General features: G+C 36.9%; 1 pseudogene; it reads right to left on the bottom strand.

Annotated features, from left to right (window-relative positions):
* Nucleotides 1-9138: 9138 nt before the first annotated feature.
* Nucleotides 9139-10264, bottom strand: LOC116005757 (annotated as a pseudogene).
* Nucleotides 10265-15035: the final 4771 nt, after the last annotated feature.

The following is a 15035-nucleotide window of genomic DNA, read 5'->3' as shown; positions in this document are numbered from 1 at the left end:
TTCCAGATCTATTTCTTGTTCTTCGGTTGGGTTAGAACCCCAAGATAGAAACCCTTTTCTCGTATTATATATATATATATTCGTAAATTAAATATATATTACGAAAAAGTAATATAGAGTTGAGAGAAAAAGTTTGTGGTGGGATTAATTTTTCGTAAATTAAATTCCTTGTACTAGTTTCGTACTAGTTGTGTTGGGATTATTTTTGCAAAATATATCCCTATCTTTGTTATATATTTCGTATATGCATGTTTTTATTTTAGTTTTGTACTAATTTTGATTGGAATTAATTTTTATAATTAAATTCCATATTGTGATAAATATATATTTATTGTTTATATATTTTGTATATCGATTTATTCACCAATATTTTTCAACAAAGACTTGCTGATGTGTCTGGCTGCTGCCAATCGCAAAGGCCGTAAGGCGCAGATGACGACGAGCATCCGTTGCCTACTGCCGACTGCCGATGCTCATCGCTTAGGCGCTCACGGTATGGTCCACTGTTGCAAATAATTGATTGATATTTGCTCAACTGCTATGTTTCTTTAAACCTAATTGATTGGTTCTTATTCATCTGGAATTCTGGATAAAAGAGAAAAAAATTCTAAAATTTAGTCCATCAGCACTTCAGATTGGATTGCATTTGATTATTTGAAGTTGCATTTTATTGCTTCCTATAGATAATAGATGAAAATGAATTTGAGATGATTTTGCATAGTTTGCTTAGTAATTGGGAATTGGGGTTGTGTTTCCAGTGATCCAGTGACGGTCTGAGTGGTCTGAAGGATTGCTTAGTCTCCTTAGGAATTGGGAATTGGGGTTGTGTTGGCAGTGTTTCCTTACTTTGCTAGAATGCTAGTTTGTTTAGACTCTTGCTTGTTAACAAGTAATGTTCCTATGATAGGATCGATCATTAGAAATTTACTAGTTTTGTGTACATTTGTATGAAATGTCTTGTTCTATTTTATTTAATGCAAATGACACTCAAGGGGGCCATTTCATTTGATGCAAATAACATGAAGCTGCTAGAGTGCTAGTCTACAGTATGAAGTATTGAAGATCTAGAGGTAATGGGAATTCTCAATGGTTTTGCCTATGATTTGCTCTATTTCATATTTATTTACTCTACGTTTACACTTTACTTGAAATAGACTACAACAAATTTTTGAACATTTTGAATTTATATTACCTTTGCTTTTTCGCCCCCACTCAAATAAATTTCTGGCTCCGCCCCTGTAGATCCATATATGTCTGATAAGCTCCCAAGACACCTATATATTTGAGTATAAATAAGGGTGATTGATAGCATTTTTAGCATCCTTATGTGATAATATTATGAGATTTTGTGCTTTAAATTCGTTAACCACACACAAAGCTACCTTTGGTACAAATTGAGACATTTTAGAGATCCCGGGAGCCGTTAGGAACAAGGAACGAGCGAAACGAGCAAACTGAGCAAGATAGGAGCCCCAAAGGACCCAGAAAAGAGCATTCGCACGTGAAGGTCGCGTGAACACTTTCCAGTAGCTGTCCACACGAGCCTTCACGCGTGAAGGGTGCGTGAATGAGACAATGAGGAGAAAATATTTTTAGGGCGAAATTCCGGAGACTATTTAAGGAGACTTGATAAAATTTCACGGGGGGATCCCAAGCCCCAATTCCATTCCCATCTACATTTTCTAATTTCTTAGTTTTCCATTTTAGGATAGTTTAGATTTACATTTTCTCTTTGTAAATGAAGATTTGAAGCTTGGATTGAAGAACACATTTCATTTACTAGGTGATCTCTATTTTAATCTTATATCTTTTACTTATCTTGTTTTTAGATTGAATTAGCTATTGATCTTGAATTCCTGATTATGTGTGGCTAGTTTAATCTAGGGCTTGTATTGTGTGAAGCTATGTTGCTAGTGTGATGATTCTAATTCTTATTGTGGATTCAATTGCCTTGTTGTTGGAAAATTCTATTCTTGTCTATTGATTGTTGTTTTGATGAGATCTTATATGGATTTGGCCAATCTATCATGGTTTTGATTTGAGTTGAGATTGAAGCTTTATGGCAATCATAGATCCTAGGGAATTCATATTAGGAATAGTAAGAAAGTGTGTAGCTAAGTTGTTTGATAAAATGTCTCTTAGGGCTTTTGGTTGCTAAAAGGCACTCCTAAGCCTAAGATGTCCTAGTACACAAAGGTAGAAAAGGACTAAGAAGACACACTCTTGAATAGCCAACATCATTGCACCATTTATCCACTACTTGAGACACACTAGAATGCAACATAGATGAACACGATTCAATCCCTTATTTTCTTATTTTCTTATCTCTTGTTTCTTACCTCTTATACTTTGAATTTCACTACCTTACGATCATTTACACCTCACAATTACCATTCACCACATCTACCTTGCATACTCATTGCACCACATGATTCAATTGATTGAAAGTAATAGCATACGACACACCTCCACGTCCCCCCTTCAAGACCGACACTCGGGGAGTTTAGACTCTTCGTTTTATCTTTACACTTGCATCCACATACCCCATTCCAAATCAACATACACAAAATGGGAATGTAAAAAAAAATGGCGCCGTTGCCGGGTAGGGCAATAGGTTGTCAATTGGTTTGCTTTTACTTGATTGAATGATTGTGAGAATTTGAGTATTGTTAATCCATTTCATTTTATTTTATTTTCTATTTTATTCGTTTTTGTTACTTACCCCAATTGGCTACTTATAGTCAATTGTGGATTGTTTGCTTTATTGAAGATCTTAATAGGTGAATGCACACAAGAGCGAGAGGAAACCAAGGCTTATTTCCTTACATACCGGAAATTAACAAAGCAACGAGAAAGAAAAGCATCCGAAAAGAACAAATGGTTTCTACGAGCGCAAACCCATCTGCCCCTTCTGAATCCATACTCTGCTTTCAATAAAAGAAACCAATCCAATCTCCTGGTTAAATCCCTTAAAGCTATTTACCAGAAAAGGTCTTTAGTTCCCAAAGAATACATCTCAGCCTCAGCCATGAGCAGATGTCCCATATATTCCACCCACCAAGAACAGTTCATTACTCTTGAAATCCCTGATGAATTAGAGTCTTGTTGTCATGCCCCGGAGAGGCTTTTAGTTTTCTCTCACCTTTGGTCCTAATTCTCCACTGCTTTTAGAGACTCCCCGATTTGGTATCAGAGCCAGCCATATCTCTTTATTCAAAACCTTCTTATTTCCTAAATATGTCTTCCTCTTCAGCTTCTACATCCACATCTATTGTACCTAGCCGTTCTTCTTTTTCATTAGAAAAACCTCATTTCAAAAAATCTCTCTCTTCTAAGATGGATTATCTCTATGAGATAAATTATCTTAAAGAGGACCAAAAAATAGAAGAAACCCACCTGCCCCTTCTGAATCCATACTCTGCTTTCAATAAAAGAAACCAATCCAATCTTCTGGTTAAATCCCTTAAAGCTATTTACCAGAAACGGTCTTTAGTTCCCAAAGAATACATCTCAGCCTCAGCCATGAGCAGATGTCCCATATATTCCACCCACCAAGAACAATTCATTACTCTTGAAATCCCTGATGAATTCCCAGCCATTTGGAGGAGAGAAGGATATACCCATATCCACTTTGGAGCAATCCGCTTTGCCATAACCTATCATGGCAGAAAGGGTCAACCCGTAGTTGCCAAGCTATGTCTCCTTGATTCCAGGTACTTAGAGTACCAACATGCATTGATAGCCACTATGGAAGTCACACTTGATTCTGGCACTGTCTGTGCTACTGTTTACCCAAATTTTAACGTATCCTTAGAAGATCCACATCTTCTAGATATGTTTAAAATTCAAGTCCATATTGTTGGAGCTAAGCATGCTGAGCAAGATGCTATTGAAGCCACTGTCCACTACCAGATGTCTTATCGATTGCAAGACCATGCTTTCGATATGAAAATTCCAGGAGGAGGAGAAGCTCTCATCCTAGTCACTGATGAACAGAGAAATGTTACCTGCACTAAGGTTCCCAGGAGATGTACAAAAGAGGAGTTGATCCAAGTCATCCCTGACACTTGGATATCCAACTATGAGAAGCTGCACCAGAACAGAAGGCCAATCGAATCCAACGAGGCTACCATCAGCAGGCGAAAAGATGGTACCGTTGGAATCTCATTCAATCATGCTCATCTAAAAAGAACAGAATTTCTACCATCCATCAATATGGTAGAAGAGGCTAGAGAAAGACAAGAGGAGCATGTCCAGGAGATCCTTGACTATGACCCAGACGATGATGATGCAGAACCAGTTTTCCTTGGTTACGGAAAAACAGGAATGAGTGAAATTGTTCATTCGTTCGATCAATTTGGTAAACCAGTTTTCTGGTTTAAGGATCCCATCTCAAATCACTGTTTCTTCGATTTGTGTGAAGATGATTGTAAGCAGTGCTACCCAATAAAGGAGCCACAGAGGAGACCCAGCTGCAAGCCCTCTGGAAGGAGAAGATCCAGAAGTAAGGATGATAGTGATGATGAAGATCCGCCGTCACCACTACCGCCACCTGTGCCCCTGCAAAGAAAAAAGAAAGCTCTTAAGTGCTATGAGCAAGAGTACTTAAGAAAGGAGCCCACAATAGTACCAGCTTCACCAGCCATCCCAGCAATGGTGATCTCAGAGTCCTATGAGGAAGACTTTCCCCCTTTGGAAAGTTTTCAGCGAGGAGGTTCTATGCATGCACCAAAGATCCCAGCTCCTAATGAAGTATTACCAACAGGCCAGTTAAGAGGACAACCATCCATTGAGCAGACTTTAAATTGGCAAACGGAGAACGCCTTAGCTCAAAACCGCACCCTCAAATCAATTTCCAACAATCTTGTTGAGCTAAGCCACAAATCTGGAATGAGTGAAATTGTTCATTCGTTCGACCAACTTGGTAATTCGTTCCACACATGGAGATCGATAAAGTGTCATGAACGACTTCTGTTGTACCGGTTCCTACAGACGGTGCCAAAAAAGATGTAGTAAATACATTGTTTGCTACGAATACGTACAAGTGTCTAGGTCGGATCGTAGGTGATCTTTGCGTAGTTCGCTTGTTGGTTAAGTCCTTAGGCTCGGTTCACGTGATAGTAGGTTAGAGGTTTCCAAGCAAAAAGGCTAGAATATTTAGAGAGTCCAAAAATCCCTTCCACTAGCATTCAATGCGGTATTTATAGGAGAGAGGGGGAGATAGTTACCAGTTCCTCACCATGCGTGGCATGTAGTTCGCATGCATAGGTTCAAGTTGGGATTGACATTGGCTTGTCCGCGTGTCCTAAGATTCCTAACTTCCTTGTGTATACTGCCATCTCTTTCGGCTAAGGGATCTAGGTGTTGGACACCAAGTCCTACATAGGGATGGCAATGGGTCGGGTGTGGATCGGGGAGGGCTACATCCATCACCCGACCCACCTTATATTTTCTCCATCCACCCCCACCCCCAACCCGCATCGGGTGGACTTTTTTAGAATCCATCCCCACCCCCACCGGGTGCGGGTGCCCACTCGGGTACCCACCACTTATCATCTTATTAAATTTTTTTCAAAAATTAATATTTAAATTACTTACACATAATAAAATAAACAAAATTCATTAGTTATACTAAAACAAAATATAATTAAAATATCCAAATATAATAACTAAATTGTTAATTTTTAAAAATAAACTTAGTTGTTTAAATATAAAAATAGTAAAAAGTTATCAAAAGTTATAGAAACTTTGATAATAAACTACATACTAGTACTTATTTTACTATTATATATATATACATACACACACATGGTGGGTCGGGTGGGGTTCTAGGCGGGTTTTGTACATAGAACCCGAATCCAACCCGACCCATCGCGGGTTTACTTTTTTAAGACCCACCCCCGATCCACCACCCACTATCACCCAAAAAAACCCGACCCATGCGGGGTGGATTCGGGTGGATATCCACGGGGCGGATTGAAATTGCCATCCCTAGTCCTACACTACGGTAACTCGGTTCGATCTCGAGGGATCGAGACGAAAAGCATTTGGGATGCCATTTTGCGTGGTCGTTTAGGGCTTTGCTCGGTCTTGGCCCTTGCTCGGGAAAGCAGTAGCCCAGGTCGGAGTTTGTCGGGTCCGATTTTATCTGAATACATGATCCTATGTTGACTAAGTGTGGCTCTCGGTTGGGTAAGGGATAATCCCTATCAGCTTACTTCTTTAGAGGGGGAGGAGATAGGCATTGAAATAATCGATTGGTCTTGTTGAATCCAAACGACATAGCCTTGATTAGGAGAAGGCATAGCCTTAGCGTCGTCGGATGGAGTAGGAAGTACAAGCAAAGGACATGGAAAACATCCATCCACATAATCGAGCAAATTTTGACATTGGAGAAACGACACGAGCTTTGTACGCCAAAAAGGAAATTTCGGGATGTTAACTCTATTGAAACAAAGTGATGAGCCATTGAAAGGGAAATAAGGGCTACCGGCGGTAGCGAGGCAGTAGCCGTGGAGACAATCCGCTCAGAACTTGCAGTACTACCGTTTGCTTCGGCCATCAGAAACTTGAATGCTAATATCAGATGAGAACATAATTCTTTGAACCTTAACAGGAATAGATTATACGCAACATATATTATAAGCATAAGATAGAAACCAACTATATAACTAGAAGAGTAGAGTCCTAACATTGTAACACATATATTAAAGGATTAATATTTGATGCACCGCCGATGTATTGATGCTATACACCGGCGGTGAAGGAGAAGATGCCACATCATTAAAAAAAAAAGTCAATATTGACCGGGTCCTTTTTTACAAAATATTTAAAACTTGTATTAAATTAGGAAACTCTTTATTTCTTATTAACAAAATATATCTACTTTCTTAAACATATTTATTACTTAATTATTATATATCTAATTTCCTAATCATTTTTATTAAATCTATATATTAAACACTCACGAATATATTAATTTGAAGCCATGTAATTCAATATAATTCCCCAGGATTCATATGATAACACTGCACAGGTTCACATGACTTCAAATTACATGGCTTCAAATTGCAATACACAAAACTATGAATATGAAGAAGCTGCAAAAGACGCAAGATTGAGATTCAAATTAGAATACACAAAACGTCAAAACTATGAATATGAAGAAGCTGCAAAAGACGCAAGATTTATATTTGGAAGATAATTTGATCTATGAACAGATTATATTATACCTTCAAAGGCTCAGGATAGTTATGTTATCATAGGAATCCTGGAAATTATATTGAATTACATGGCTTCAAATTAATATATTCGTGAGTGTTTAATATATAGATTTAATAAAAATGATTAGGAAATTAGATATATAATAATTAAGTAATAAATATGTTTAGAAAAGTATATATATTTTGTTAATAAGAAATAAAGAGTTTCCTAATTAAATACAAGTTTTAAATATTTTTGCAAAAAAGGACCCAATCAATATCGACTTTTTTTTTTAATGATGTGGCATCTTCTCATTCACCGCCGGTGTATAGCATCCATACATCGGCGGTGCATCAAATATTAATCCTATATTAAATATCTTGTGGTCTAGTGGTACCTGGTTGCACTCCCCTATGAAAGGTGCGGGTTCGAAACTCAGTGGAGGTGATATTGTCCCATTGTGCTTCACTAGATTGAGAAAGTAGTTATAAACATATACTGCATTGTAACAGAGTTGATAGTACTTAAAAAAAAATATCTTGCGTCAATGATCGTTAATTTTGTTGTTATTATCATCGTGTGCTGCACTTAATTATTTTTTGAAAAGTATAATCAAGCTTTCATGCCACTTTAGGTACAACTAATTCTTTCCACTATCATAAGTTCATATTTAATAGCCTGCATAATAATGGCGTCTGCTGAAACGTATTTTCTACCAATTTATTATGATTATTACAAGATAATCATGTCCAATTTCCTAACTTATACCTTCAAAATTTTCTACAATATCATGCATAAAAATGAACAATATATATTCTCAAAAAAAAAATGAACAATATATTTTTATGTGTATCGTAACGCATGCGTATGTATAATTTGGGTCAATACGGACTGCTCTTCCAATACGAATATATCAACTTGCACTTTTAGAGTTCTTGTTATGCACTATATAATTGAATATAAAATAATCAACTATAATAATGTTACGGGATTAGTCTGAGTATAGTACGAACTTAAATGTGCCTCATACAGTTAGGACATACTCAAGACACCTCGTGGTTAGAAACAATTATAATAATGTTACATCAAATAGTAGATATTATAAAGTCATTATTGTAGAGAATGCAATATTACACTTTTGTTAGATGAATCATTTTTTTGTTTTAAATATTGATGTGGCAATCCGGCATGTTATCCCTGGCCAATTCAAGATGTCCTAACTATTTAATAATAACAAAAAAGGTCCACAAACTTATTAATTAGAAATTGCACAAATGAGGTCAAGATTTGGTTCAAATATTTTTTTTTTCCTTATGAATTAGTTCAAATATAATTCATAAGGAAGATGATAACTTAAACATCAAAATACCTAATGGGAAAAGAACCTCAGCCACATAAGTATTACAATTTCATCATAACTAACCGTTCAACTCTAAGGGGGGTGTATTCAATCACGATTTTCATGAACTTTTAAATACTTTTAAAGTGATGGATTTTAATTGACTTTTATAGAGTTTTTGTAAACTTTCCTAGAATCTTTTAAACTTTTATAAACTTTGTAAGAGTTTATAAATATCCATAGAACAAACATTTATAGACTTTTAAAAACTTTTTCATATTAAAAAGTTTACAAAAGTCATTAAAACTCTAAATTGAATACACCCTCACAAACATTCCATAACTTCTATTAATATATTATCAATAAATTAGTGCATTGTAGAAATTAAAAAAAAAATATTGATGTCACAAAAATAGAGTATATTATTCATAAAGAAAATATAATCAATTTTTATAAATATAACCAATAAAAATATGTCTTGAACTAATGAAACAACTAATGTTGAGTAATATAATTATCAAAATGTTTAGAATGAAAAAGTACAAATTTTCCTTCAAAAAAAAGTACGAATTAAAATATTCATCTTGTTAGTACAATTATCTTTGATTGGCATTGGTTTCGCCTTGTTGGGTGTCTCTCCACATATCCAAAGCTATTTTTGCCCTCCATTTATTTGCATGCTCCCGTTGTTGTTCTTGAGTTTCAAACAGTTGATTTGCATGCTCCCGTTGTTGTTCTTGAGTTTCAAACAGTTGTTCAAAATTATCTACATCATTCTCTTGAGTTTCAAACAGTTGTTCAAAATTATCTACATCATTCATTGGTAAAGCAAACAGTTGTTCAAAATTATCTACATCATTCATTGGTAAAGGTGAAGGAGATTCATCACTATCTAGCTCAATTGGAAACTCATCGCTACGACACTCATTGCGAAGAAAATTATGAAGTCCTACACAAGCTAGTACAAGTTCTGCTTGAGTCTTATAAGGGAACGGGGGTGCTGACTTGAAGATTGTAATCTTGATTTGAATATACTAAATATCCTCCCAATTACATTCCTAAAAGAAGCATGTCGTAGATTGAATAACTCAACATCATTTTCAGGGTCACGACCTTGCCCGACAAAATCTTGAAGATGATAACGTAAACCTCGATATGGAGCTAAAACCTGTTGTCGATTTGGAAATCCACAATCCACTAAAAAGTATTTACCTACACACACTTAACATATTAGTTATCCAATATGTAGAGTTATTTAATAATAATAATAATAATAATAATAATAAACTAAACTGACCTTGTGGCACTTTAAGGTCATTCCTCCTTCATAAACTATCACTTAGCAATTTTGAATCATGTGCTGAACCCTCCCACCCACTGAGAACATATATGAATTCTAAGTCAAAGTTACAAGCAGCCAATACATTTTGTGAAATTATTCCATGAAGATTACGATAACTGCTTACATCACACCCAGTTACCATTGCTGGAATATGTGTGCCATTAATAGCTCCAACACAATCCTGAAGTAAATTCCACACATAAGTATAATATCATATTCACATGTATAAGAATATATATGCTACTCATAAAAGAGAACAATAATTAATGAAATAGAGTAATTTTTTGCAAATAGAGTCATTTTTTGGTTACCTTAAAGTAAGGGTAAAACCTTGTACTTTTTCTTATTCGTGTAGGCACTGTGAAGCTAGGTTTGACCATCATCTCAGGTGCTATTGTGTTAAGAGCCTTTAAAACTTTGTTAAAATTCTTACTTGTAGCAAAGTGTGACCGATAAAATGTTTCACGAGTATGACAATATCTAGAGTTCTAGCCAACCGTTAGTAAAAATGTTGCAACCATTTCTTCAACAGTAATATATCTTGTATCTTTTAGAAATGTTTTCTCTCTTATAATATGGCATAACTTTAAAAACACATTTGGATACATTCTATATACCTGCCGAAAGTTATCAGAATCTTTAGTCAATACGTTTTGTATGTAATTGTATCCACGTGAAGTAATTGGTTACCGAGCTAGTGAATGTTCAATTCGTTCCCCATTATTATATTCAATCTTGTTGTAAGTCACATTTGCTACTCCCTCTACTAATTCTCCTCTGGCTAGCTTGTTTATGGCCTTAAAGTTGATGAGATGGTCTAACTTAATATGCCAATTCTAACTAAGGTCAGTGTTACCTTTCGCTACCAGGCATACATTTGACTTGGTTGAGCTCAATCTACCACATACATGTTCTTTCTCCTTTTTGATGTGAGAACAATTTCCTTAGTAGCTTCATTTATGACATGGCATTTATCCTTTGAAAATTCCACTTTGCAGCCTTTGTCACATAATTGAGTTTACTCATTAACCATTTGAAAGGGTTTTTGTTTCCTAGAATATTCCTCAAATTGTAAAAATTGTGCACATGGTTGCCACTTTTGTTTGATGGCACTAGTACAGAATAGCACATCAGCTACACTTGTAAAAGAGAATCCACTACACCTGTAACGGGTGACTCGAAAGGACTAAGCTTTCCGCGGCACCAGTTTACAGGTGCCGCAGAAAGGACTTCAATAATTATATATATATTTTTAATTAAAATGTATCTGCGGTACCTCCTTAAGAGGTGCCGCTGATACCTTTTAAAAAACTATATATATATATATATTATATTAAAGAAATGCCTACACAAGGCTCAAGGAATAATTATTCCTCACATGATGCACAAGATCCAACATATATGATATGGTAAAATACGAATATACGGGGCAAATATACTGTATTTATACTGAAACGGGTACAAGTAGGAATACCCTATACGAAACCGGTCTACGTGACAGTGGGTCAGAGGTTCCCAGTCTCTTTAGCTATTCAATTGAGGAAAACAGCCAAAATTCCTCTTAGCGGCAATAAATGCGCCTTTTATAGGTGGCTTCGGAGTGGGTTCCGGCCTGGCGGCATGTGATACGCGTGTCGAGCATGCACAGGTCAATGCGTCGGCCTAATCCCTCCACGGTTAAGTGCCTAGCTTTAGGAGGTTTATGGTTCGAACCCTCAAGGGACCCGTCACGAGGTCGGGACGTGACATTGACCGCTCACCGATGACCGGGAAAAAGGTTCTGGCTCTAAAAACAGTGGAGAATTAGGACCAAAGGTGAGAGAAAACTAAAAGCCTCTCCGGGGCATGACAACAAGACTCTCAAACCACTTCCTAACTTCTCTACATGTTAGAGATTACTTGAGACTTAGCAGGAACGTAACCATAAATCTATTCAAAACCTTCAAAAAAAAACTTAGAAACTCATGATATTTTGCAAACTGGGAATTTTATATTTCAAACTGCGATATTTTACAAAGCAAACTGAACCTCCTTTTATAGGGATCAAGGATGGTTCTTGAAATACAATACAGCTGTTTACAACTATTACAATACATGTGGCCGACAAAGTGTGATGGCCTTCTTGACATAAAGTAAAGCTACCTTTTAATAAAGTTGTCTAATAATTCATACAACACGCCAAACTGATAAGATAACGCTGACATGACCCTGTCAGGACGGGGATCTTATCCTTGAAGATAAGATTTTTTGTTGCAGATGAGATTTGCCTTGCTGGAGAGATAAGATCAAATCTTATCCTTCACTCATGAATCTCTTTCCTTTCCAGTTTTGTGGGTTCCAATCTGGTTGCTTTGTCTTCATGACCATCCATTCTCCATGAAATTGAAGATCCATTACGGAGTCTTCGTCTGATGCTGTGTCGCTTTCTGTGGAGTAGCCAGAGTAGCTGGGGTAACCCATGTGGTTAACCCATTCTTGCCTATCCATACCAGATTGCCTTCTCTTCGTTCTCCAAACATCCTTGTTCCACTGGCTCTTGTGTTCTGACCTTTTCTTTTGAGACTTTTGAGCATAAGCTTTCTCAATCTTTTCGACTTCTTCAAGCACTGAATCTATATCATCAAGGTTCCAAGGATCTTGTGACCAGATATCTTCTTTCTGGGTCTGGTGTAGCTCATAGTAGTACTGGTTTTTTGCTGACTTGATCCTTTCATGGTAGATCTCATCATCTTGTCTCACATCTGGCTGAATCCCTTCTCTGGGCCAAATTTCTTTTGGAATGACCTTGTTCTGGGCGAAAATGTACCTCTGAAATTCTGGATAGTCTTCTTCTCGGACTATGATAGATTCCATGTGCTGCTCATAAATCTTCATAAATGGTTCTGCATGTCCTTCTAAAAATCTGGATACCCATGCTGTGACTTCCCTATGCAGATGAACTGTGAAAAATTCTGGACCATCTTGGCATAACTTCTTCCAGTATTTTAATGGATAAAACCAAGTTAAGAATTTTATTAAATCTTTCTCAACAGAAAGATCTAACTCTTTTCTTAAGCTAGGCCTGTGGAACTCCATTAAAATATGATATTCATGGCATAAATACCAAAATATCCAATTTAACTCTTCTGGCCAATCTTGAACTTGAGCAATAAAGATTTGAGCAAATGGATATTTAGGGTGAATACCATATGGTTGTAGCATATGACCTCCATAGTATCTGAATAATCTGACTTCCCAATCTGTTCTTCTTTCTTCAAGGTATTCATGGCTCCATGGGAACTGGTTGACATCAATGTCTGGTGGAAAATCTGCATTTGATGAAGTGCTCTGGCTGGAACTTCCTTCATTGAACATATAGACTTCATAGATCTTGGACTGGAACTGGAGTTGAGGAACTTGCTGTGGTCTGGATAAAAAGTCTGCAACCACATTCTTCTTTCCTGGAATATGGCGAACATCATAGTTGTATCTAGAAAACCATTGTTGCCATCTTAGAGCTTGAGCTTGTGGAATTTCTTTCCTCTTGAACTGCAACATTTTTGGAAAAGCTGACATGTCTAACTCAATAAGAAACTTATAACCGATCAAATGAAAATTAAATTTTTTAATTCCATTTTTCACGGCTAAAATCTCTTTATAAGTGGAGTGGTAATGAAGTTCTGCATCTTTGAATCTACCACTGGAGTAGCCGCAAACAAGCCTCTTTCCTTTGACTTCCTGTAGGAGTATTGCTCCCCAATAGTAATCACTGGCATCTGTTTGTAGAATTCTGAGTCCTTCACCTGCTGGAATGTGCAATGGTGGTAATTCCTTGGTGTGCTCCTTCATCCATCGGATTGCCTTGGTTTGTTCTATGCTCCATTTTGGTGGTGACTTCTTCAACATCTTGGTGAGAGTGCTAACATGAGGGGCTATGTTGGGAACAAAATCTCGGATATAATTAATTATACCAAGAAACTGTTGAACTTGCTGCTTTGTGAGGTTTTCATCAGGAAATTTGAGTAACTCCTGAGCAATATGCCTTCCTGGTTGAAACTTTCCCTGGTCAATATCCATGCCTAAAAACTGGATCTTCTGCTGGGCTAGTAACATCTTCTTTTCGGATAACATGATTCCAAATTTTTGGCATATCTCCATGAATTGTTTGATCAGCTGGATGTGTTCTTCCATGGTCTTACTGAATAGTAAGATGTCATCGATGTAAATGAGGGCTTTGTCAAGAATTGGCTCAAAGATCTTGGTCATCACTTTCTGGAATTCACTGGGTGCAATTTTGAGACCAAAAGGCATTACCTTCCATTCAAGATGATATCCTGGGATACAAAAGGCTGTCTTGTATCTTTCTTCTGGCTTGATTCCTATCTGCCAAAATCCTGCTTTGAGATCGAACTTTGAAAACCATTGGGCTCCTGGGAGATATGAGAACATCATAGATCTTCTTGGTAATGGAAATTTGACATCTTTGAGACATTGATTCAAGGGTTGATAGTTGATAACAAGTCGTAATTTTCCCCTTGCTTGTTCTGCTCGCTTGTTCACATAGAATGCTTCACATGCCCATGAGGACTTGGATTCTGTGATTAATCCTAACTTCTGCAACTCCTTACACTCTTGAACCGCCATTTTGAGATGTTGAGGATTCATTCCTGAGTGGCTGGCTTTGGTGGGGTTGATCACCTTTCCTTCTTTGAATGGAAGTTCAATAAAGAACTCTTCTCTGGTCCATAGGGGCTTACTGTGTTTCTTCATGAATTCGTCATGAGAATCTGCACATAATTGCTCCACCAATTGTTGCTTGATCTGGGTGATGGTATCCATGAAGTTGAGTTGCCACATTCTGTAATCTTCTTCATAGGGCTTGAAGTAGGGGCCTTTGCTAATTCCTCGTGATTGAACCAATACCTTCATCATCTTGAAAGCATCAAATCCTAATAGCAAATCTCTTCTTGGAAGGTCACATCCAAGAACATGAATTTGGATCTTGCAGTTAGGAAGTATGCTAATCTCCAATGGTTCCTTCGTCTCTAATCCTGCATCAAAATCATCTCCAGATGCTGATGTAAGACGTTTCTGGGATGGTCTCCATGCATCTTGAGGTAACAGCTTTGGGTTCATCATTGAGAACTGAGCTCCAGTATCAACAAGGGCTAT

This window comes from Ipomoea triloba, chromosome 15, assembly GCF_003576645.1.
Source record: "Ipomoea triloba cultivar NCNSP0323 chromosome 15, ASM357664v1".
NCBI classification, from domain to species: domain Eukaryota; kingdom Viridiplantae; phylum Streptophyta; class Magnoliopsida; order Solanales; family Convolvulaceae; genus Ipomoea; species Ipomoea triloba.
Note: the sequence above shows the minus strand (reverse complement) of the source record. Positions and strands in the feature narration are given on the sequence as shown.